The sequence below is a fragment of the Mytilus californianus genome, unplaced genomic scaffold (assembly GCF_021869535.1).
Source record: "Mytilus californianus isolate M0D057914Y unplaced genomic scaffold, xbMytCali1.0.p SCAF_9, whole genome shotgun sequence".
In the NCBI taxonomy this organism is placed as follows: domain Eukaryota; kingdom Metazoa; phylum Mollusca; class Bivalvia; order Mytilida; family Mytilidae; genus Mytilus; species Mytilus californianus.
The window spans coordinates 52,098,867-52,122,447 of NW_026262745.1; the positions used below are offsets into that span (position 1 = coordinate 52,098,867).

At 31.9% G+C, this 23,581-nt stretch overlaps 1 protein-coding gene across 1 annotated transcript in view; it reads right to left on the reverse strand.

Moving 5' to 3' along the window:
* Positions 1-4,497: 4,497 nt before the first annotated feature.
* Positions 4,498-23,581, reverse strand: part of LOC127716349 (uncharacterized) — a 141,513-nt gene continuing 122,429 nt past the window's right edge. Inside the window, exon 2 of the transcript XR_007988878.1 lies at positions 4,498-4,508. The gene's annotated coding sequence lies outside the window, so the exon portion shown is untranslated. The remainder of the gene's footprint in view (positions 4,509-23,581) is intronic.

Sequence of the window (23,581 nt, forward strand, 5' to 3'; positions counted from 1 at the left end):
TTCTTATATTATTTTCCTGTCATATCCATTCGAACCATTGGTGATATTTTGGAATCTTGATCTACATTTTATGTGTTAAGTATCGCGAGATTATCCATACAGACGTGTTACAGAGTGCATTGGATAAACACTAGATATTTAAGTACACAAACAAGCCAATAAACTGATAAGGTAAAGTAATTTGTTTATTGCAATCGAAGATAATAAGTCATATAGATTTTCCCCATGCAGATAAATCAAGTAATAACTTTCCGGAAGCGAAAACGAGATAATAACACAATAGAGCTATAGCAACTGGCAATTTCATTGGTTGATAGCCGAGATGATAAACTTTCATTAATGAAATGAGAATGTTTATAAACAATATAGTGAAAATTGGTTTGTTTATAATAAGATCAAATTGCATATAACAATTAAAATTAAATAAAAACAATAAATACCTTTTGTCGGACAAATATGACTTGTCACTGATATTTTGATAATATCAGATTTTTGTTTATAAAAGGTTTTTTATGCATCATCCCTTTATGTGTTGAATTAGAAAAACACCAGCACTGTTGATTGTTTTGAAAAAAAATACTCATTACTTAACAAGCCCCACTTAAATTAACCCCACTCCTCAAGAGAACAAAAAACAACAAATAAACATGATAGCATTTTATTTTAAATACACAAACGATAAGTCTGTGGAAGTTGTAGTTGGTTTATTTTTTGCTTACTATAAAATGTTTTGAGCAGAATTTATTTCTAAATAATAAATCGCACAAATGATTACGCGTCTCCGTGAAGGGTAATAGAGAAATAGTCTTGGGACAGAGTAAAAGATCTCCCGTGTATTAACCAATCGAAATCTCGCATTTAAACATGAAGTACAATATATAAATTGAATCTTTGTGATTCATCTCCAAACAAAGTTTCAAAACAGCATTTAATGGTTACAATTGTCCGTGTTTCTTTTATCAGCAGTGAGTAGCATGATTGTTCAATTAATACAAACTTGAAAATTACTTCAGCTTCTATGGACCAAAATACTATGGAAAGAATTGATAAGATGTAATACAAGATGAAAGCAGTGAAAACAAGTTGTTATTGGCAATAAGGTTACTGATAGAATCTTCTACGACATTGACCTGTTTTATGTTTAAGCCAGCGAACAGTTGTGTGCAGATAATCAATATTTACCCTGCTTTTCAGTCATTCATAGTAATAGCATTGTAACGAAAACTTGTTTATGGCCTATTCTTTTTAGTGTTTTTTTTTTATTTATTCATTACTTGTATAGATTCTTGAAGAATTAGAGCTTCACAACGAGCATTTTCCAGACTATATGTTGCACTCTAGAAGTTTATTTTGTCGTTGGGTTGCCGTCTCATTGACGTATACATCACATCTCCTTTTTATCACATTGTCTATTTTTAAGGAACATTGTTCCTGAAATATGTATTAACAATCTACAAATTGATTTGTTTAAACAATTGGTTAGTCAAAAAACAAACCAAATGAAAGGATAAGAATGTTTTCTTTTGTTATGACAAACGACGGATGCAATTGCTAACCCCTTTGGAGCACACAGTTTTAGTTCCAGATTAAGTAGCGCTTTGTGTTCAAAACTTTTAATATTCGCCCTTTCTTTCTTTCGACTTTTGTACTATCTGCCATTTCTTAGAATTATTGTATTTTGTTCAAGAGCCTGTGGTACGGTGACTCATTTTCTTTTTATTTATTTTTATTTTTAAATTCTGTGATTTTTTTAATTAAGCAATACATTATTTATCATTAGTTAGTATATATATATAACAGTATATTATATTTGACGTATATTGTTCAATCATGTATATTTGGTAACCGACCCTTCTTTCCCAAATACGTATCTATATAGACGATTGTACAGTGGGGGAAAAAAGACGGCGTCAATAACAAGGTAAACGCGAAATTGAGGTTTGGTTCCAAAATTGCGAAAAAAAATACCTCACGAGTTTGAGTAATGAAATAGCGAAATATAAACTCATAAAGAGTTTGCTAAAGAGTATTTCAAATTCACCGCAGAAAACTAATTTTTCCGTTTTTTTTTAATTTGGAGATCTTTATATAGGGAGAAATACTCTTCGGCAAACACATAAAGCGTTTTTATTTATGAATCACGTCCACCTTTGCATCCACGAAATTTACAAAAAATGCATTTATTCAATCAATAGTTGATTGTTTGCTTACATGTAACGCCCATTCACAAATATGTCATGTATTTGCCGGACGAGAACAAATTCAACCATTAATACTATATATGTATAGGTTCTCTATGGTAGGTCGACCGGGATGAAGAGCGGGAAATATGGACTGTCACTGAAAAATGAGGGTACTTTGGAAAGCGGCATGAATTTTGCTTTGAAACAGACCACATAAAAAAAACACACATAGAGTTGTTGCTAGGGTTATTAGCTCGAAGACTACGTGGTACTCAACAAACAACGGACATCGGAATTAACGCTCCATCATTCTTACCGCACGTTGTTACGTATTTATACATCCCACGCAGCCAAACGTACGACCCACTGTAGCAAGGGTTTCACTGTCAGACGAGAGAAGTCAAAGTATTTACCAAATTAATCAACCCCAAGTAAAACCTTCGGATCTTTTAATGATCAAACTAATAAATAGATTCAGTTTAAATAGGGTCTATGATGTTTGATGTTTAAGTGCATTTTTAACTCATACATGTATTATCAAGAACTTTTTTGATTGACATGTGTTGTCGATGTGCTATGAAGTCTACATTTTACCAAATAGTCCTTAAACAATTCATAGCTAAAAAAAATCTTTTAAAGTTTTTTACGTTTCAAGAATCAAGCAATACATTTACGGGAAAATTGCATTTTTTACTTCTAAAATTATTCTTTTTGTCTTCTATTTTTACTTATAGTATTCGTATACTTATAAATGGTAAGTTGATGGCCGCTTCAAATACCGGATATCTTCCAAATGATGTTTCGTCATTCAAACAACTCAACGAATAATGTTTTCATATTAAGTACATGTTTCCATGTGTTTTTGTGTATATGTATGTGGTTGTATGGTCTCGAATTTCTTTAAGTGGACTATGTTTTAGAACCAAGATTTTATCTGAAAGCTAATACTTGTTAAAGTTATGAAATATTATTTAAGAACGTAATCAAAATCACGCTAATATAGTGAGCGAATTGTTTTTATCCGTTAAGTCATTCTTTAAACCACATTCAGCAAAAAATATGAATCCCCTCCACAAATGTCGATTAACCTAAACAACTGGGATCAGCTAAACACTTTATTGAATGGAAATATGTAAATGTTCGATTGTTCTTGGTCTTCTTATTGTTTTATTTTCAGTTTAATCATCCCAGTCTGTGAATGGAATTAGAACACCAACCGCTAAAGCAGCGACCGAGTTTTGTTTTTATTCTGTAGCTCATCAGTCTTTGACGACAGACAATTACTACTCTACTCTTAATTAAACAATGGGATCATTCATCTCGTGTTATTAATTGTGACAATCTAAACACTTTCGTTAAATGGCATGTTATGTTCATTTGTTCATTTCTAATAATTACTTTGCTTCATTTTTTTAATCATCACAGTCTGTGAATGGAATACGACACCAACCGCTAAAGCAGTGACCGAATATTTAGATCATGTAGTTAGGTCTTTGACGGCAGGCAACACATGGTGAATCCTCCTCTACTTTTAATTAAACAATGGAATCTTGTCATCACATGTTGTCATCTATTTCCACCATAATTACATTTAATTTAATAGACAAATGTTATATTTGATAAAACGATATAAAGGATATTAAGGTGAAATAATTATTCAAAGTATGAATTCAACAGTTGATCTCATGAACAGTCGTTTTGACAAAATATCAAATTATTGATTAATTTATAAAATTGAGAATGGAAACGGGAATGCGTCAAAGAGACAACAGCTCGATCAACGAGCATGTTTTTGTTTTTGTTTTTTGTTTTTGTTTTAACAAATCGCGTGCTTCGAAATACTAAGGTGACAATCAAATAATACAGGTTGAAGAAAAAACACTCAACATCTCATGGACATATAAAAAGACGAACAAACAACCGTCCACAAACATTTAGTCTACATACGATGCCATTAGTACATGCATGCATTATTATGACTACCTTAATTATTTTAATATTATGACTACCTTAATTATTTTAATATTATGACTACCTTAATTATTTCAATATTATTTATTAGATTTAAGCTGATTAAAATTAATTGCAATGCGACAGAAGCGATATCCTTGATAAATAATTAAAAAAAAACAGTAAAATACGAGCGGTTACAACTAATCTCCGAAACAGCGGCAAAGTGAAGTGCAATGTAGCTAAGACGAAGTTACCACAATATCAGAGATGAACAACCAAACAGCAGCAAGTCAAGCGTCGCGAAGCAGAACCTAGAGAGTACTTTGCCACTGTTTCGTATTTAAACAAACCAATTTAAAAACATCTTTTTATCTTAATGATATCTGTTATTGAAATGTTTTGGTACAAGTGTACCATTGTCTGTTGCTACGTATAAAACAAAGATCATACAAACTTTGTTATAAAACTAAAACAAGGCTGTAGTTTGTTTATACATTGATTACCTAAGCATGCTATGAACATGATGAAGGAACTTTCATTATGTTTATTTTTTAGGTTTTTTAATGTCTACGAATAGTCTTCAAAGACGAGAAAAAATCAAGTATTTTGTAATGACGCATTCAAATAATGTTTCAAATTTTTTGCAAAGAATCGTCAATGTTGTTCCTTGTATGTATTCAATGTTGAGTGGAACATTCGCGATCACTTTTTTACAAAAGAGAGGCGAAAGATACCAAAGGGACATTCAAACTCATTAGTCGAAAATACACTGACAACGCCATGGCAAAAAAAAGAAAAAGACGAAAAGACAAACAACAGTATACAAAACACAACATAGAAAACAAAAGACTGGGTAACACGAACCCAACAAAACACCGGAGGTGATCCCAGGTGCTCCGGAAGGGTAAGCAGATCGATATGTGGTACCCGTCGTATAATTGCGATTAAACAAGTTAATGGTTTTAATATACATTTTAATTCAATTAATGTAATAAACCAATATATAACTGCTGATGATGCAAAATGGAGATATTGAAAAGGTTGTTTATTGAAACAATCAAAATATATTGAATACCATTAAAAAAATTATACTTGTAACTGTCCATCATGCAAAATAAATATATTGAACAAATTTGTAATTAAAACAATTATTTTCTAATAAATCTTTCGCTCCCAAATAAAAGCAAATATTATTTTTTTTATTCATATGTGTTGATTTTTCTATCAAATATCAAATAAATAAACTGTTTAATAAGACAAACAGACAAGCAAAGTATTTGATGTAATCACTTTTGTCTTTGTCTCGTAATAACTGATCAATGCTAAACACACCGGGGTACCTCTGTTGAGTTGAAAAAATATTACTTGATGATGATGATGATGATGATGATGATGATGATGATGATGATGATGATGATGATGATGATGATGATATTTATGGCAGATCTAATTTGAACATATTTCTATTGATGACGACTGCAAGTTTTGTAGTTGGGTTGCTGTCTTGTTAACTTATACCCCACATCTACTTTTTCGTATGCAAAAAAATGTCGAATATGCGCTCACAAGACAGCAATCAATCAATACAAATTCAACCTCACGTAAAGGCATATAAATGCCAACGTACGTTCACTAAAGAAATAAGTGTATCTCTAAATCTGCAGAAGTCCAGAAAGTAATGATGAATTCAAACGTTCAATGAACTCTAGACGAACCACAAACACATCAATACTTAAAAAAAACTAACCAAAAGGCACTTACTAGCAGAACACGATAAATGCTTTAATATATCAATTTAATTACAGTTTTGTTTTTGTAAGTATTTGCTTCTATGGATACAATGATGTCATATTTAAAAAGCCAACAAATTTATGAATGACCATTTACAAAAGAGCGGAAATTGTCTAGCTTTTCCACTATCGACTGAATAATTTCATTCACTAATATTTAGCAACCATGTTGACGGTGGATAGATTTTGATTAATATATAGATAAGATTTTAACTGAATGGCCTTTCGAAGTTCAATAAAAAGTGATTAATTCAATTTGTTTTCTAATGGATAATTAAATGCTTAATTTGAAGGACATTAGTTCTTTGACGTAAACTATCTATCTAAATTGTGGTTTCATTCAATTTGTTTGAATAAACCATTTTAATGCTTTAATTTCCTATGGATTGTTTATTTGTCATGTTCTTTATTTGGGATACACGCAAGGAGTGAACTTTATTGTTTTAAATATGCATGTGACCTTCATGGGTGCAACATGTGACCTTCATATTTAAAATACTGACACATGGCAAATTACTGCTTGCAATTTGTTAGCATTCAACGCCAAATCTAGAGCTTGATACAGATGGATGTGGAATACAGCAGCTAACCGTATAACATACAAAATATCTTTCTAGACCAAATACACATTAACATAGGCGGATCCAGGGGGGGGGGCCCTTTTGTGGGAAAAATTTGGTTGATTATATAGAGAATGACTGAAGCATGACTGGAGCGGGCCCCCCTCCTTAGGTCAGTCAGTGCCCCCCCCCCCCCCCCCCCCCCCCCTTACAAAAAGTTCTGGATCCGCTACTGATTAAATACCACTGTAGACCTAACATGCATCAAATAACTAAAACCAAATCATCTCAAGTACAGACATTTAAAACTTGAAATAGACCGTATCACCGTTAAAAAGATATAAAATACAAACTAACCATACAGACCATACACACAAACGTAAACTTATACGCCTCGTCCAAAATAAAAAAAAGCCAATTTCCCCCTATTTTCGTTCGCTCACGAGGTCAAAAAAATGCTAAACCCTATTGCAATTTGAACACTTTGATATTACGGTCTACCCAGTACACATCAATCTAAGACACATATTAATCACTACACCTAACACTCAAAATATATAACTATTTTGTATCCAGAGTATAAAACATAATTGTAAAGCATAACGCATAACATTATTAGTTCTGTCTTGTCTGCATCAATGTGTGTGCATGTGTTCTTATTTGTTTTCTTTAATATCTAAAAATTACAGTTTGAGTGAGTTTCTTGTGTTTTCGTTGAACAGAACAGTTCCGTTGATATACTAGTGGTCATAACATTAAGCTCCAGGGAGGGGGTTAAAAAGTCTCTTTTTGAAAGTCTGGAAAAAATTGACCGCCTAGGGATAAAGCCTTTTTAGCAAGGAGACGACAAACAATTAACAAACTCAGTACTATTTACATCTGTATTTTTTAATCTCGTAAAAAGCAACCGAAAAAGATTTAATCAGCATGTATCTCTTTTTTGCTTCTGTTATGTTATTCTGTACGTGCCTTTATTATTAGCCTTGACATTTTCGAGGTCAAATATTGGTGCTCGTCGAGATTGAGGATGTATTACTGTGTAATTTATAACCAATAAAGATTCAATAAATTCCACAATGATATTGAATTTATATTTGTCTCTTTGATTTTCCTTCTGTTATTATTTTCTACGTGACTTTATTGTTAGCCTTGACCTTTTTTGAAGTCAGTTATTGGTACTCGTCGAGATTGAGGATTTAATACTCTGTAATTTATAGCCAATAAAAATTCACTAAAATGCACAAATATATTGAATTTTTATTTGTCCCTTTTTTTCCTTCTGTTGTTTTATTTTTTATTTTCTACGTGACTTTATTGTTAGCCTTGACCTTTCTGAAGTAAAATATCGGTACTCGTCGAGATTGACGATGTAGTTCTGCGTAATTTAAAACCATAAGAAATGCAATTAATTCAACACTGATATGAATAAACAATCTGTTAGCTAGGTTGTGTACAAAATGAACCGAATTCGCTACAAAATTCAAATCGCTAAATAATAAATTGAACTCGCTATAAAACAGAAGAAGAGCTCAGTGAGTATAGCTTTTCTCTCTGTTTCTAACGCTCGTACAAATGAGTTAATTAGGCAGTTAGTTTTCTCAATTGAATTGTTTCATATTTTTCATGTCGAGGCCTGTTATAGAAGACAAAACGGTATTGGGTTTTTTCATTGTTGAAAGCCGTACGGTTGCTTATAATTGCTTACATCCACTTTATTGAACTTTGGTGGATAGTTGTCTCATTGGCAATCAAACCTAATATCCTTATTTTTATAAAAATGTTCCTACAATGTACGAATTTTGTATATGTCAAAACAAGCATAGTTGTGGAGTTAAAAAATTCTAAGCGTCTAAATGAAAATATTTAGTTGTTATCCAATGCATTGTCTCTGAATTCGAAAATGTAGAGATCGCATGATAGAATCGTCTAAATAACTTACCCCATAGATCTTTTAAAAAGCTGCCTAAATCAACACATGTGTATATTTACTTTCCACTAGTAAGTGGAAAGCTGAGTTCTATGTTAATTGAAGAAACATCCAATGTATGTCTTTTTAGACCGTAAAAACTCTGTGAATGGTCATGTTATTGAAAAGAACTTTGCTCTAACAAGTTATTTTAAGCCATTGAAAAGACCTTTGCTTTAACAAATTATGTTATGCCACTGAACAGACCTTTGCTCTAACAAGTTATGTTCAGCCACTGAAAAGCCCTTTGCTATAACAAGTTATGTTATGCCATTATAAAGACCTTAGCTCTAACAAGGTATGGTATGCCATTATAAAGACCTTAGCTCTAACAAGGTATGTTATGACATTGAAAAGACATTTGCTCTAACAAGTTATGTTATGCCATTGAAAAGACATTTGCTCTTACAAAAGAGAGGTGAAAGATACCACAGGGACATTCAAACTCATAAGTCGAAAATAAACTGACAACGCCATGGCTAAACAAGAAAAGGACCAACAGACAAACAATAATACACAAAACACAACATAGAAAACTAAAGACTGACCAACACGAACCCCACCAAAAACTGGGGTGATCTCCTGCTCCACATGTGGCACCCGTCGTGTTGCTCAGGTTAGTACAAACCCGGTAATAAGTCTAATTCGGTAGGTCACATTCGAGAAAAGCGTGGACGGGATTGTAGTTACGACATTAGGAACATATCCGCTATCATATGGGAAAAAGACATTCCATAACAGTCAACCAACTCGTGATGGCGTCCGTAAAACTTACGGAGGGATGATTTGAACTTCAATACTTGGAATTCTTGGTTTAATAGCTTCCTTGTGAGCAGCAACTCTCTATCAAGGAAATCATTATAGGAAATAGAAGCCCTGGAATATCGTATCAACTAGGAGATATATACTCCTTTATCTTAAGTTCGATGGGAAAGATACGTTCAACATAGTCACCAAATTTTGAATTATTTAGTGAGAGAACATCATCTATATAGCGGAAAGTAAAGTTTAAGGATACTGCTAACTTCTTTTCTTTCTTCCCAAGTAGTTCCTGTATGAAGTCAGCCTCATGTGAATAAAGGAACAAGTCGGCAAGAAGAGGGGCACAGTTTGTTCCCATGGGAATGCCGATTGTTTGTTGAAAAACACGTCCTCCAAACGTTACAAATATGTTGTCAATCAAGAAATCAAGCATCTTGATAATGTAAGTTTCAGAGAATATTTTGTTGGAATCAGAGTGATTTTTTACTAAGACAAGATACTTATATCTACGTTGGCCATTCCTTTTTATGTAACAAAGCAGGATCAACTCTTTCAATTTTTCTTTTAGTTTTGGATTTTTTTAGTATCCACAACTGATTCACGCCTCCTCTAGAATAGGTAATTTCACAATAACTTTGAAGCCCGGATTTGATTGCTGATAAAATTGATGTTAATAATTTAGGAAAAGGTTTCGTGGAGCACTTGGAAGACCCAGCAATATACCGTTGTTTGTAAGGACACTTATGTAGTTTAGGTATCCAATACAGTAATGGAAGATCTAGTTCTTCATCTTTGGTTGAAATTCCAAAGGAACATAGAACAGACCTATGATTATCCAGGATTTCCTCTTAAATAAGTGTGGGGGTATATGTTGAGTTTCCAAGTGAATTGTCAATACCTAATTCATTTATCAAGCAGTTTATGTAATGTGATTTACACACAAATACGATGTTGTTTTGGGCTTTATCTGCGGGGACAAATATTGTTATGCCACTGAAAACTTTACTCTAACTAGTTATGTTATGTCATTGAAAAGACCTTTGCTGTAATAAGTTGTATTATTCCATTGAAACACCTTTGCTCTACCAAGTTATATTATACAATTGAAAAGACTTTTACTCTAACAAGTTATGTTATGTCATTAAAAAGACCATTGCTGTAACAAGGTATGTTATGTCATTAAAAAAAACCTTTGTTCTAACAAGTTATGTTATGTCATTGAAAAGAATTTTGTTTCCACAAGTAATGTTAACAAAGTGTATATAAAACATATATTTTTGGTTTAAGTCGTCTGTATATATAAAACAACTAATATGTAATATATCTATAAAAAAAAATGTAATTCTCGTTACCAAATGCAGACTTGAAATTAATCTGGATTCTATTTAGACGTGTACAAGAACATGCACCAAGACTGTTATTATAATTGTAACCTTATAAAAACCTTCTATCTGTCTATAATATTTATTTTTTTCTTTTCATTATTTTTTTTTGTTTACTCCTTTTAATCATGATTTTGACATTTTGTTTCCTTGTTGATATGTTCCCCCTTTTCTCAACACGAAAATACAAACAACTGAAAACGAATTCTTGTTCACAGTATTGAAAGAGGAAACAAATCAGGAAATGGATATCAATGTCTGTTGTTTTGATTTGGTTTGAATTGTTGTTTTGTTTTTGTTTTTTGTAAGAATTACTAATCCAAGGTTAAATGTATAATTTCTTGCGTTTTTTTGCTGTAACAGCTCTTTGATTTTGCCATAAAAGTAAGCTCACGGTTATGAGTTAAATGATCGCCTTTTGAAAGCCTGACAAAAGTTTGCCCGCCTAATGGTTGACTTTTCCTAACAAGGAGACTAACTAGGCATTATTTTACTTTTAATGTTTTAACCTTTAAAGAAGGAATCAAACAGGCTATAACTTTTATTCTTACTTTTTCTTGTTGTTGTTGCTATATTTTCTACGTGCATTTATTGCTAGCCTTGACCTTTTTCTGGTCAAATATGAGATTAACGATGAAGAGCTGCGTAATATATAACCAATAAAAATTCAATATAGTCCACAATTATAAATGAACAATCTGTTAGCTAGTTTGTGTAAATAAAATATGGTTGATTTGAGGTTCTTACAATATTTGTTACTTTTATTTACGCAACACATAAGTTACTGTAATTTATGTAAAGTAAGTAGATGTGATACGATTGCCAATGAGACAACTATCCAACTGAAAGTGCAAAGATGTGAATAAGTGATTGAATAATTCTGCATACAGGAAGTATCAAATAAGTCTATGAAAATAGGACTGTTTTTTTTCGTTTGAATCGGACTTTAAATACGCTTTCAGTAACTGCGAGTACTCATACTTTGTGATTTTTTTCCCTTCGTTTGGAAGTTAGACATACGTAATAGTTCCTTGGTGGACCAGAAAAACGAAACATTAAAATGACACATATGTACAAACAAACAAAAACAAAGACAAAAACCGGACAATGACACCAATTGAGCTGGAGATGTGATGTACTAGCAATCTTTCTTAACATAATCGATTGATGTACCAACAACTTCCGGCCTTTGTTACTACATTTGTATATGTCTGATTTGATAATAACGCCAATGTAATGCACTACCAAGCAGAGAAATATGTTAGTATCTGCCATCTTTGTATGTCAGTAATGCTGATGTTGTAAATAGACTTATTGATTTGAGAAGCAATATTTTTTTCTCTTACATTCTCTTTATCTTAAAATAATTGTTAATTAATGAAAAAACGTCGAAATTTAACCAAGCAGCGCGCAACATCTCAAAACTCTTTGTATGACGCCCGAAATGTGAAAGAACTACGAGCAGCGCGCAACATCTCAAAAGTCATTAGAAGACGTCCAAATTGATAAAGATACTACATGTACGAGCCGCGCGCAACATCTTAAAATAAATTGGATGACGTCTGAAATGAGAAAGATAATACGAGCAGCGCGCAACATCTCAAAACTCATTCATTGGATGACGCCAGAAATGATAAAGATACCATGTAGTTACGGTTTAATATAGAAACTGTTACGTGAGAAACTAATCTAATACCCAGTTTTAATAGCTTTAATACAAAAAGTAGTTTCAAAAATGTTTATACGGTTCTCATAGCCTTTCGGTGTTCAAATCAACAATGGTCTCTTCTTTTTAATTGTTTCACGTTCTAGATATTGAACTTTTGTAGCTTATAAACCGTACGGTGACTGACATGTAGTTGTTTACGTCTTTTTTGCTTGGTCATTAATGGATTGTTCAGTGTACGATCATTGATTGACATTCTTACCACAGCTTCTTGTTTTTATATTAAAATGCATAGACGTTCGATTAAGGATTAAGAGGGATTTGTGTTAATTTTCACGGTTTTCATGAATTAAAAATTAAAAATTAAATAAACACCGTTGCGATATCGTTACAGAGGGTCTAAAAAAAGGGGGTCTTCATCTCTATATTTCTTTTTTACGATTCTTCTCTATTCTACATGTATAAACCACACTCAGACCCTCAGTACAGTCTAACAAGAATATTCACCATTAGCGCCATCGTTCAGCAAACCAAGTTTATTGCTACATGTACCCATGGCACCCTTTTGCATGATTTCATTGACATTGAAATTAAATAGTTTGATATTAGAATTGAGAAAAGAGGACTACATCACATTCTTATTTATCACTCAAATAACCAAGAGTTTGATGTCAAAAATGTTATCAACTGTTTCCATATTCATCTTATAATAATATCTTCTTGTGTTTCCTTACACCTACGTATTTCATTTGTCTCAAGTTTTATATTGCTTTCTCAGATTTAGAGTGTGAGTCAGTCATGTTTATTTTGACTGGACATTCAGTGTTTGAAATTGATCTAAATTTACATTTGAAATAAGGTAAAAATACGTTTGTTATTTTAAATCATATAAAAATCACTTGTCTTCCATGTGAAGAAAACATGTTGACCAGAATGTTTATTTTCTTTAAAATCAAATCATGTTCAATTTTAAATGTAATATTTTAATAACAAGAGAAAATATTATTAAACAGTCTAAATTTAATTGTTGTAGCACAACTTATCTGAAAAGTATTGTTATTTTTAAATTTTCAAATATACGCTTTGACATTTGTTGATCTCCATTGTTAATACACAATCCTAGTATTTTGTTTCCCCTTTCGGACATTATCCTGTATGATACCGCTACATGTATTCCTAAATCATTTACAACGCGTATAAATATACAATTGAAAGTTCATTATCGAACTGTTGATTAGCCTAGTATTATTCTTTAGAGACAAAACAATAGTAAGTTCATTTCTCTTGTTCTCAGTTAATCAACTGATGTTCTATCGAGATCCGTTTCACGTAGCTAGATAGGTATCTGACAATCAAAAATGTGCGGCAGTGAGCCTAGTTTTAAGTCGTTTAACGTTATTTGATAATCATTTGCCAATCATTTACGACCCATATAGAACCCTGTTACAAACTTTGCCGTGATTTTTTACAACAATTACGAACGAAAAAAACATGGGTTTGAGACTAACCGTGAAAACAATATATTATATTATAAACCTTATCGCTATTTGGAAATCTGCGACACTTGACCCGAGAATCTGCGACACTTGAACTATTGACGTCATACAGCAATCATCAGACATTTTCTATTGTGACTTCAAAATTTCACGGTAACCTTTACGATGTCCAGTAATGGCGGACAAATAGCGATAGGGTGTATTGACCAATATTACAATCAAATTATCTTGATCTTTAATCTAATAACTAATCTGCAACTGTTTTAAACTAAAACTGTATTTTCAAAGGGGCGGAAAGAACATAATTATCATATTTATCGGCTGATGAGACTACATAGATAACAATAATTCAATAACATATATGTGTTATAGGTCCGTGTAACACTTAACAATTCAAACTTTTAAAAAGCGAAATGATCAAAACTGCACATTAAGTTTAGTATTTTTAAAGTGAAATTAAATATGAACTATTGAATTTCAAAACAATTTTACAATTTAAGAATTTTAATTATTTTGTGAAATTTTCAAAATTTCATAAAATTTCAAAAATATTGAATGTTGATATTTTAAAACTTTGATTAAAATTCAAAAACATAAAATTTTAAAACTTTTTAAAAATTTTGAATTGTTAAGTGTTACACGGACCGATATAGTAGTCTCAGTCGACTGTCACGATTTATTTACGCCTTTCGTATATAAATGCAGTTTTTTTCAAGAGTTATTTATGTACAGGTATATTGTTCAAAAGGAACGGCAAATCAACGACACAAAAACCTTAAAATATTTTTTTAATTACTCTAGATTTAGCGGCCGCTTCTTTTCTCTTCATTCGATATTCAATATCCGGTTGATTTTCTTATACACTGTATTTGTAGTCTAAAGGCTATAAACAACTCCAGATCTTCAACAAAGCTACTAATAATATTTTTCAAACATGTTTTAAATATACTGTTTTTAGAAAATGAATCTAAAGTATTTTGAAAGCTGTTAAAAAGGGAAAGTCATCTTGCAAACCGTTGATTTTTTTGGAGTAAATATCTGGTCTTACTAGGTAAACAGTTTCGATATTGTTTACATTTTTAATCATTCTTTGAATTTAAGTAAAATATTGTTAGGTATTTTAAGACCATATTGCTTTAAATATAATTCTTCAATACGAAGAAAATATGTTTACTAAGTTTATTTCATTTCTTATATAAATAAATAAATCACTTCAATATTAATAATTTTAATATCTAAAGAAAATGTTATTCAAAAGTCTAAATTTAAGTTTTGACACTTCTGAAAAGTATTATTTTTTAATTTTCAAATATAATTATCTACTTTTTCATTGTATTATACACAATATTATATTTCACCTATGCACGTTAATCTAGCAAATATTTAATCATTCACAACTCGTTTAAAAATACCATTAGATCCAACGATCATATTCTGGTTGCAAATAAGCGTAGATTTTATTCTTCCAATGAAATCAAATTTTAAAGGAGTTTCTATTCAGCGACTTATGATAGAGCAACACATGTTCTAGTGACTAATGATAGAGCAACACATGTTAAATTGCGACTAATGATAGAGCAACACATGTTCTATTGCGACTAATGATAGAGTAACACATGTTCTATTGCGACTAATGATAGAGCAAGATGTGTTCTATTGCGACTAATGATAGAGCAACACATGTTCTATTGCGACTAATGATAGAGCAACATATGTTCTATTGCGATTAATGATAGAGCAACACATGTTCTATTGCGACTAATGATAGAGCAACACATGTTCTATTGCGACTAATGATAGAGCAACACATGTTCTATTGCGACTAATGATAGAGCAAGATATGTTCTATTGCGACTAATGATAGAGCAACACATGTTCTATTGCGACTAATGATAGAGCAACACATGTTCTATTGCGACTAATGATAGAGCAACACATGTTCTATTGCGACTAATGATAGAGCAAGATATGTTCTATTGCGACTAATGATAGAGCAACACATGTTCTATTGCGACTAATGATAGAGCAACACATGTTCTATTGCGACTAATGATAGAGCAAGATATGTTCTATTGCGACTAATGATAGAGCAACACATGTTCTATTGCGACTAATGATAGAGCAACACATGCTCTATTGCGACTAATGATAGAGCAACACATGTTCTATTGCGACTAATGATAGAGCAAGATATGTTCTATTGCGACTAATGATAGAGCAACACATGTTCTATTGCGACTAATGATAGAGCAACACATGTTCTATTGCGACTAATGATAGAGCAACACATGTTCTATTGCGACTAATGATAGAGCAAGATATGTTCTATTGCGACTAATAATAGAGCAACAAATGTTCGATCGGTTTCGAAACTTCTAGATAAAGCAGACGCCATTAAATTACTCGCCTAGGCTAGAGCTTGTTCCAATTTGATTAAATGTATTCTTCCAAGTTATAATTTATTATCATGTAACAACATGTACAACATTGACACAAAATTCTGTATTAACAAAAACACTTGGAAATGGGCTGGTGTCCATTCTCATGGCACACGTATTTTTAAGCCTGGAATCTTTGATGACTTTTTTCAACTCAACAAATACTTGTCTGCCTTCCCAAACGCATAGATTGCTTTAGACAGAATCGACACATTTTTTTTTTAAATGTTGGTTTCCAATTTTCTTCGATTAAATTTTTACTTTGGTCTTCCAACTATTTTAAATCGGACGTATCTGATGAGTCTTGTATACAAACCCGCGTCTATCATACCAAACTCATATCTTTGGTTAGTTTTATAAGATTTTTGAACTTGTGGATATCCAAATTTTAACCATACTGCGTTATTCACTTCAGTAAGTTCACATGCAATTTACGAAGCATTTTTCGTTGTGTAGAGAACAATGAGAAACAATTGAAGCCATTCGTAATCAAAGAATAGAACGTTTATCGCTCAAATCAGATTAGCTTAACCACTGTGATGTTGTCAAGCAAAAACATTTTGGCGTAGCAATTTTCAATTAGTTTTCTTTATCGGCTGTCATTGAATTTGAAAAAAAAACAAACATTCATTTAACCAGCATTTATTGTGTGTCAAAAGTTTAATTGCAATATTCAGCAGTATTTTAAATTATATTTTTTATACGAATGCTAAGATTAGATCTCAGATCTGTATTAGATCTAAATAACATCTAAATGAAATAAACAAGTGTAATTAAATTTTTAAACGGCAGCAATTAACTTAACAAAGATAAAGTACTCAGTGTTATCTCAGTACATTTCGAATTACTTGCATGATTTTACATTTTCATTTTTATCACTCCCCCGAAGAGTCACTGTGGTACAAAAAAAAACTAGTATTTTGTCCACAAATTGGCGTAATCATCGAGGTCTTTGTATTTTACATTTTCATTTTGTTATCACTCCCCCGAAGAGTGGAAATATTTTGTCCACAAATTGATGTAATCATTGAGGGCTTTGTATGTACATGTGCAATTAGCAATTTACAAATCATAATTTAAAAAATATAATTATGACAAAAGTAAAGCATAAATAATTATACATGTATAGATAACACGAGATTTTAAGTAGCCTTCATTGCGACAGCAATCGAACAACAAAAGTAAAAAAAATTGTGTTTAAACCTTTGTTTCCAATTTTGATTTTAGTTAGTTCATACTTCCAATGAATAGTTAATGTCAACACTGAGGTTGTGAGTTCAAATTCCGCACATGGCAGATGCGCTCAACTCTAATCTTACTTGAGTAGGATTGTCTGTTTTCCTATCGATCTATTGTGCTATTTCGTGGCGGTCAGTTTCAATTGGCGGAGGAAGCCGTAGAGAACTACCGAAATACGTTAGGAAAACTGACAATCCTAGTCATTTAAGATTGGAGTCGAGCGCACCTGCCACGTGTGAGGTTCAGACTCACAACCTCAATGTTGACAGGCTATACATATAGCTAGTGATACAGTAGTTCGATGAGACAGCATCCAACGATTAATGCACTATTTGATTTTGCTGGTCGAACATAAAAATTATTTACTTTGAGTTTAATTTTGTTTTTGATATATATAAAATAAAATAAAATAATATATATCTATTTTCAATTTTATTTCATCTTTTTTTATTTTGTCCCATTCAAAATATTTCAAAAATATATCGATAGAATGAAAATTAATGTTGAATTACATTAAGATATAATCTCCCTTTATTAATCACCAATTTACAAACACACTGACTCGGCAGTTCTCCAAATGGCAATGAACTGCTGTTCAACCTCGATTTCAATTTAATATTTATTTTCATTGAAATGAATGCTTATATCACTTCATTAATGTTTGATAAGAAAAGCATTTGTATATATTTGTAATATAAACTGCTGTTGAACCTCGAATCCAATTTGATATATATTTTCATTAAAAATGAATGATTGCCTTAAATTCACTTCATTAAAGTTTGATAAGAAAAACATATTTCTATATTGTGTAACATATTTACACTACCTTTATTGGCTTTTCTAACTAGTGCTTTTCATCGACTCAGTAGTCAGTACTTCAGTATACCGACTCGATTTAAAAAAATGTTTTTCTTAAATTCCCCGTTGAAAATTTCAGAAATTATGTAGAAACTAAGGTTTCAATTCACACAGGCAAAGTTGACCATTTGAATAGCTCTTCGTGTGGTAAGTTCTTATACATTCATGTCGTTTGAATGATTTGGTTTGAGCGTTTCTGATGGAAGTTAAAAAACCTATATTGCCTATGTTATTGTTAAAGTTTGAGAACTTAAAGCTTTAAGTTTCCTTTAGGGAACGACCATTTAACTTCACTTATGGGGGGGGGGGGGGGGGGGGGGGGGGTAATGTTTTTTCCTAAAAAAAATATTCAGTCCCCAATTTAATAAATGCAGCTTTTTCACTTACCACGAGGTATTATTAGGACCCAAATACCATTATCGATGAAAACCGAAAATGATATCATTTCTGTTTGCATAACACGTGGGTAAACCGTTTAGTTATATGGTTCGCTTGAGGTGGAAAGATTGGAAAAATAAAAAACAATACCTCATTAAATATACCAGGCTGATAATTTGCTACGCAAGACGCGCGTTTCGTCCACTTAGTACTCATCAGTGGCGCTCCAATCAAATCAGTTAGATAACCAAATTAATATGAAATTGAAGAGCATTGAAAACCAAAAAAAAAAACGAAACATTGTTCCATAATACGGCTTATGCCATCGGGTGCAGTGGAGTAGAAAACCCTAGAAAAAATCGTCTTAGGGTCAATTTTAATTTGCATGAAGGAGTACTTGCAATCTCATTTTATCACAATTATATAATTTCATATATAGGAAATTCTCCAGTGTATATATCTAATGCACTTTTACATAATATATATTTAAGTTTTTGAGTTCGCAGGGTACTGAATTCGACACTGACATTTATGAACGACCTTAGATTATTGACTTTACAAAATTAAATGTTTGGGGATCTTATAGATACTTATGATAACCACTTTAAATTTTGATTGTTTATTTCTGTCAATCAGTCTGCCAATTCATATAAGATTAAGTACCTAATCTAACGTACAAGTACTTAGTTAACGTCTACATTAACATGTTCTACATATTTATTTAAAGATATTTGGGAATCTATGATAAAATTATTAAAGTGCATGTAACTGCCAGTCCTATCATAATTTAACGTTTATAAAGCAATGGTCACGAAATGTATACATTACGTTCAAGAGGTGTGCGGTACAAATTTTTATCGTCAATGAAATCTCTTAATCTAGAAAAAACAAAACGTATCCAGAGACCTATATACTCGTTACAGCTACTACAATTTTTGCACTACCTTTGCACAACTGACGAAAATCGTAGAGATTTATGATTTTATATAGAGATGTAAGTGCAAAGATTTGCTTTTATCATTTTAACTTTACTTTTCAAGGATATAATTCGGGCACTCTTTAATACCACAAGAGTGCACATGCTGCTTTACTGATAATTGATTTTATTTTGAAAGTCTTAACGATAATTGTTTTACTACAAGCATCGCATAAACTTAAAATTTTGAAAGATCCATGACAATGAGGGCAAGGTCAGATAAGTCCTGACAGACAGCCATTTGCATCTTACAATTATTCAATACATCAACTATAGTTGACCTTTTGCTTATGATAATTGAAAAATAGACCAAATCACAAAAACTTAACATTGACCAATGAACTTTACAATGAGATCAAGGTCAGATGGTACCGGCTTGACAAACATTCACACCGTATAATCATTCCATACACCAAATATAGTTGACCTATTGCTTATAGTACTGGAAAAAACTGACAAAACACAAAAACTTAACATGTTGACCAACGAACCATAAACATGAGGTCAAAGTCAGATGAAACCTACCAGACTGACATGTACCCCTTACAATTGTTCCATACACAACATATAGTTAACATACTGCTTATAATATCTGAGAAACGGACCTAATCACATAACTTTAACCTTGATCACTGATCCATGAATTGAGGTCGAGGTCAAGTGAACGCTGTCTGACGGACATGTAGACGTTGCAAGGAACTCATATACCAAATATAGTTATCCTGTTACTCATAGTAAATGAGAAATTCACATGACAAAATAACAATTTTTTTCAAGCAGTCGCTGACATGAGAATTAGGTCAAGGACAATTGACATACGACAGGCGGAAACTTCGTGATATAAAGTATCTGCATACAAGGTATGAAGTATCTATGTATTCTACTTTCTGAAATATGAAGCTTTATACAAATAGTTTACACCACCGCGGGCAAGACAATAAATTGTTAAATATAAGAGTTATTACTTATCAATAATGTATATTCTTATACTTTTCCATTACTAAAATGTGTTTGTTACATGCATTGCATTAGGCCAAAAATAACAAGAACGTGTCCATAGTACACGGATGCCCCACTCGCACTATCATTTTCTATGTTCAGTGGACCTTGAAATCGGGGTCAAAACTCTAATTTAGCATTAGAATTAGAAAGATCATATCATAGGGAACATATGTACAAAGTTTCAATTTGATTGGACTCCAACTTCAACAAAAACTACCTTGACCAAAAACTTTAACTTGAAGTGACCAAAAAACTTTAACCTGAAGCGGGACAGACGGACAAACGGACGGACGAACGGACGAACAGACCGATAAACATAATGTCCCTAGATGGCGCATAAAAATTCAAATTGTTTGATGTTGCCTACCTAACAATTTAAAAAGCAGTCTACTCGAAAAATTTTATGACACAAATCGTTTTAATTCTTTTTTTAAAGATTTTCTGTTCTTACGTTGTATTCTTGTAACTTATGTTGTTGTCCAAACAAAATCCCTGCCTACCTACCAAACCCTACAATGCACGGGTAGGCAACATCAAACAAAGAACTTTTTATGGTGACTTCTATGATGAAGGGGAGACATGGTAGGTTTTAATTTAGTCCACTTAAATGGACCTACTAATTTTTTTTTATGTCATTTCAATCTTTAGATTGAAAGCAACAAATAATACTTACCAGAATTTTGTATTTATTGCGAAACGAAAGCGTTGAATACAAATTGTTTATTTGGAAATCATATGGAAAAGAACTTATCCCTCATTTACTGATAATTAAATATTCAAAAAGATTTTTTGTTAAATTAAGTGTGCATTTAATGTGTTGGATTAATTTTTAATTTGTTTGATTATCAAGAAACATCTTTATACGTTTCGAATTTATAATTAATATACATATACTTTTGATGATGACATGTTTGCTAACAGGGATGAAAATAAATACTTTCACAGTTAAAATTATGTTAATTACCAAATGACGTAATACGCATGCACTAAGTATTGTGACTATTGAAGGCACTTTTTCTCAAATAAACTTTTGATAATTTGAAATTTAAAAGAAATGTAGCATTAAATATTAACCGTCGCCTTTTACAAATATGAATTAAAGAGGCTGTTTGGTATATACGTCAATGAAACAGAATCTCAAGGACAAAAATAACCAAAAAGACATCAAGAAAGTAACATACAACTTTTATAACAAGTGATATGTTGACTCCATATATTCTGCTGATAATACGTATACAATAAAGGAGTTAGTTCGGTAAGGGTCAAATTTGGCCCCGATTATTAAGTTCAATGTTTCAGGATAACATGTGTTTTAAGTTGATGAAAAGACATGTGAGAAAGTTAGAAAGAAATATTTTTGCCAAAGTTTTATTTTTAAGCATTGATTTTGACATCCCAAATAGGTTAAAAATAGAGATTTTTGCGAAATTGGACAAAATCGTCCGGATTTCAACCAAATTAAGACCTAGGAAACATAGAGCGCAGGCGTCGACAAATAAAATATTCAAGTCAGATTTGTAAAATGTCCTAACAAACATTAGGCTTAAATATCTTTGTTGTCGACGCATGCGCTCTATGTTTTCTCTCCAAAAAATCAACGTAAATTTGCCCGTTTTCATCGAATTTTCGAGGAAAATCAAAATGAGTCATGAATAGAACGCAAAAACATAAATTTTCAACAAAGTGACGTTTTTCTAATCTAGTCATTATATTACCTGTAATTCCTTGTGACATTGGTCAATAAATCCTAATTTCAATTTTCAGCTAGAATAATGGGCCATTTTAGGGCCTTACGGAACCTACATAACTCCTTTGTCAGCAAATCCAAGTAAAAAGCAAGACCGTTTAACCAATCCACGTCTTATACTTGCTTGTGAACACTTGACCACATAGTGTTAGTTCAGAATATCTTGACACTCCATGACCTTTTAATGTTCATGAATGTTCATCGTTTGATGTGTTTGAGCTTTTGATTTTGCCATTTGATAAGGAACTTTCCGTTTTGAATTGTCCTTGGAGTTCGGTAGTTTTGCTATTTTATCCTTTACTCGATAATTTTGTTCGTGTTACTTGATCTGTAATTTTGTTAGTGTTACTTGATCTGTAATTTTGTTCGTGTTACTCGATCTGTTATTTTGTACGTGTTACTCGATCTGCAATTTTGTTCGTGTTACTCGATCTTTATTTTGTTCGTGTAACTCGATCTTTATTTTGTTCGTGTTACTCAACAATGCTCGATCTGAAATTTTGTTTGTGTTAATCGATCTGTAATTTTGTTTTGCACCCTCGGTATTCAGGTATTCAATCTATCTTGTAATCATTAAGTCGTTGTCAGGAAGGGCACCTGCATGCATGGATGTTGCATTTTATTGGGAATAAAACATAGCTTTATAACATCAAATGATAGAATCGTTCCTAGAAAACATAAACAGTTTTCCATATTATGTTGCAAAATTTGCTGATGTTCATCTAATTTAAAGAAAACAGTTAAATGAAATTAATTCACTATGTTAAAGATTGCAAGCTAACGAATCCGCTATTTCATACATGTATCAGACACACCATGTACTAGTTATACCAAGTGAGGATATTTAGGGCTTGACATATTGCATAAAACATCTTTCCAATATCGAAGACTGTCCTAAAGAGATCATTTGGGCTTTTTTACTATTGTGTTGCTTTCTCATTGGATATACCACATGTTTCCTATTAATTTATAATAATTACAATGGAAAATTAAATGACAACAATATGAAAAGAAAATATTTGGTATACGTTAAAGATGAAATGTGATAACAACCCAACGACACCAATACACATGTACACAAATCATCATGGTCTTCAATTTCGTAAGTTATTCGTAAGCGGTATTATCCCCAACAATTGTTTAATATTCATAACTATGACACAAGGCGAGCGTCTAAATGATCAT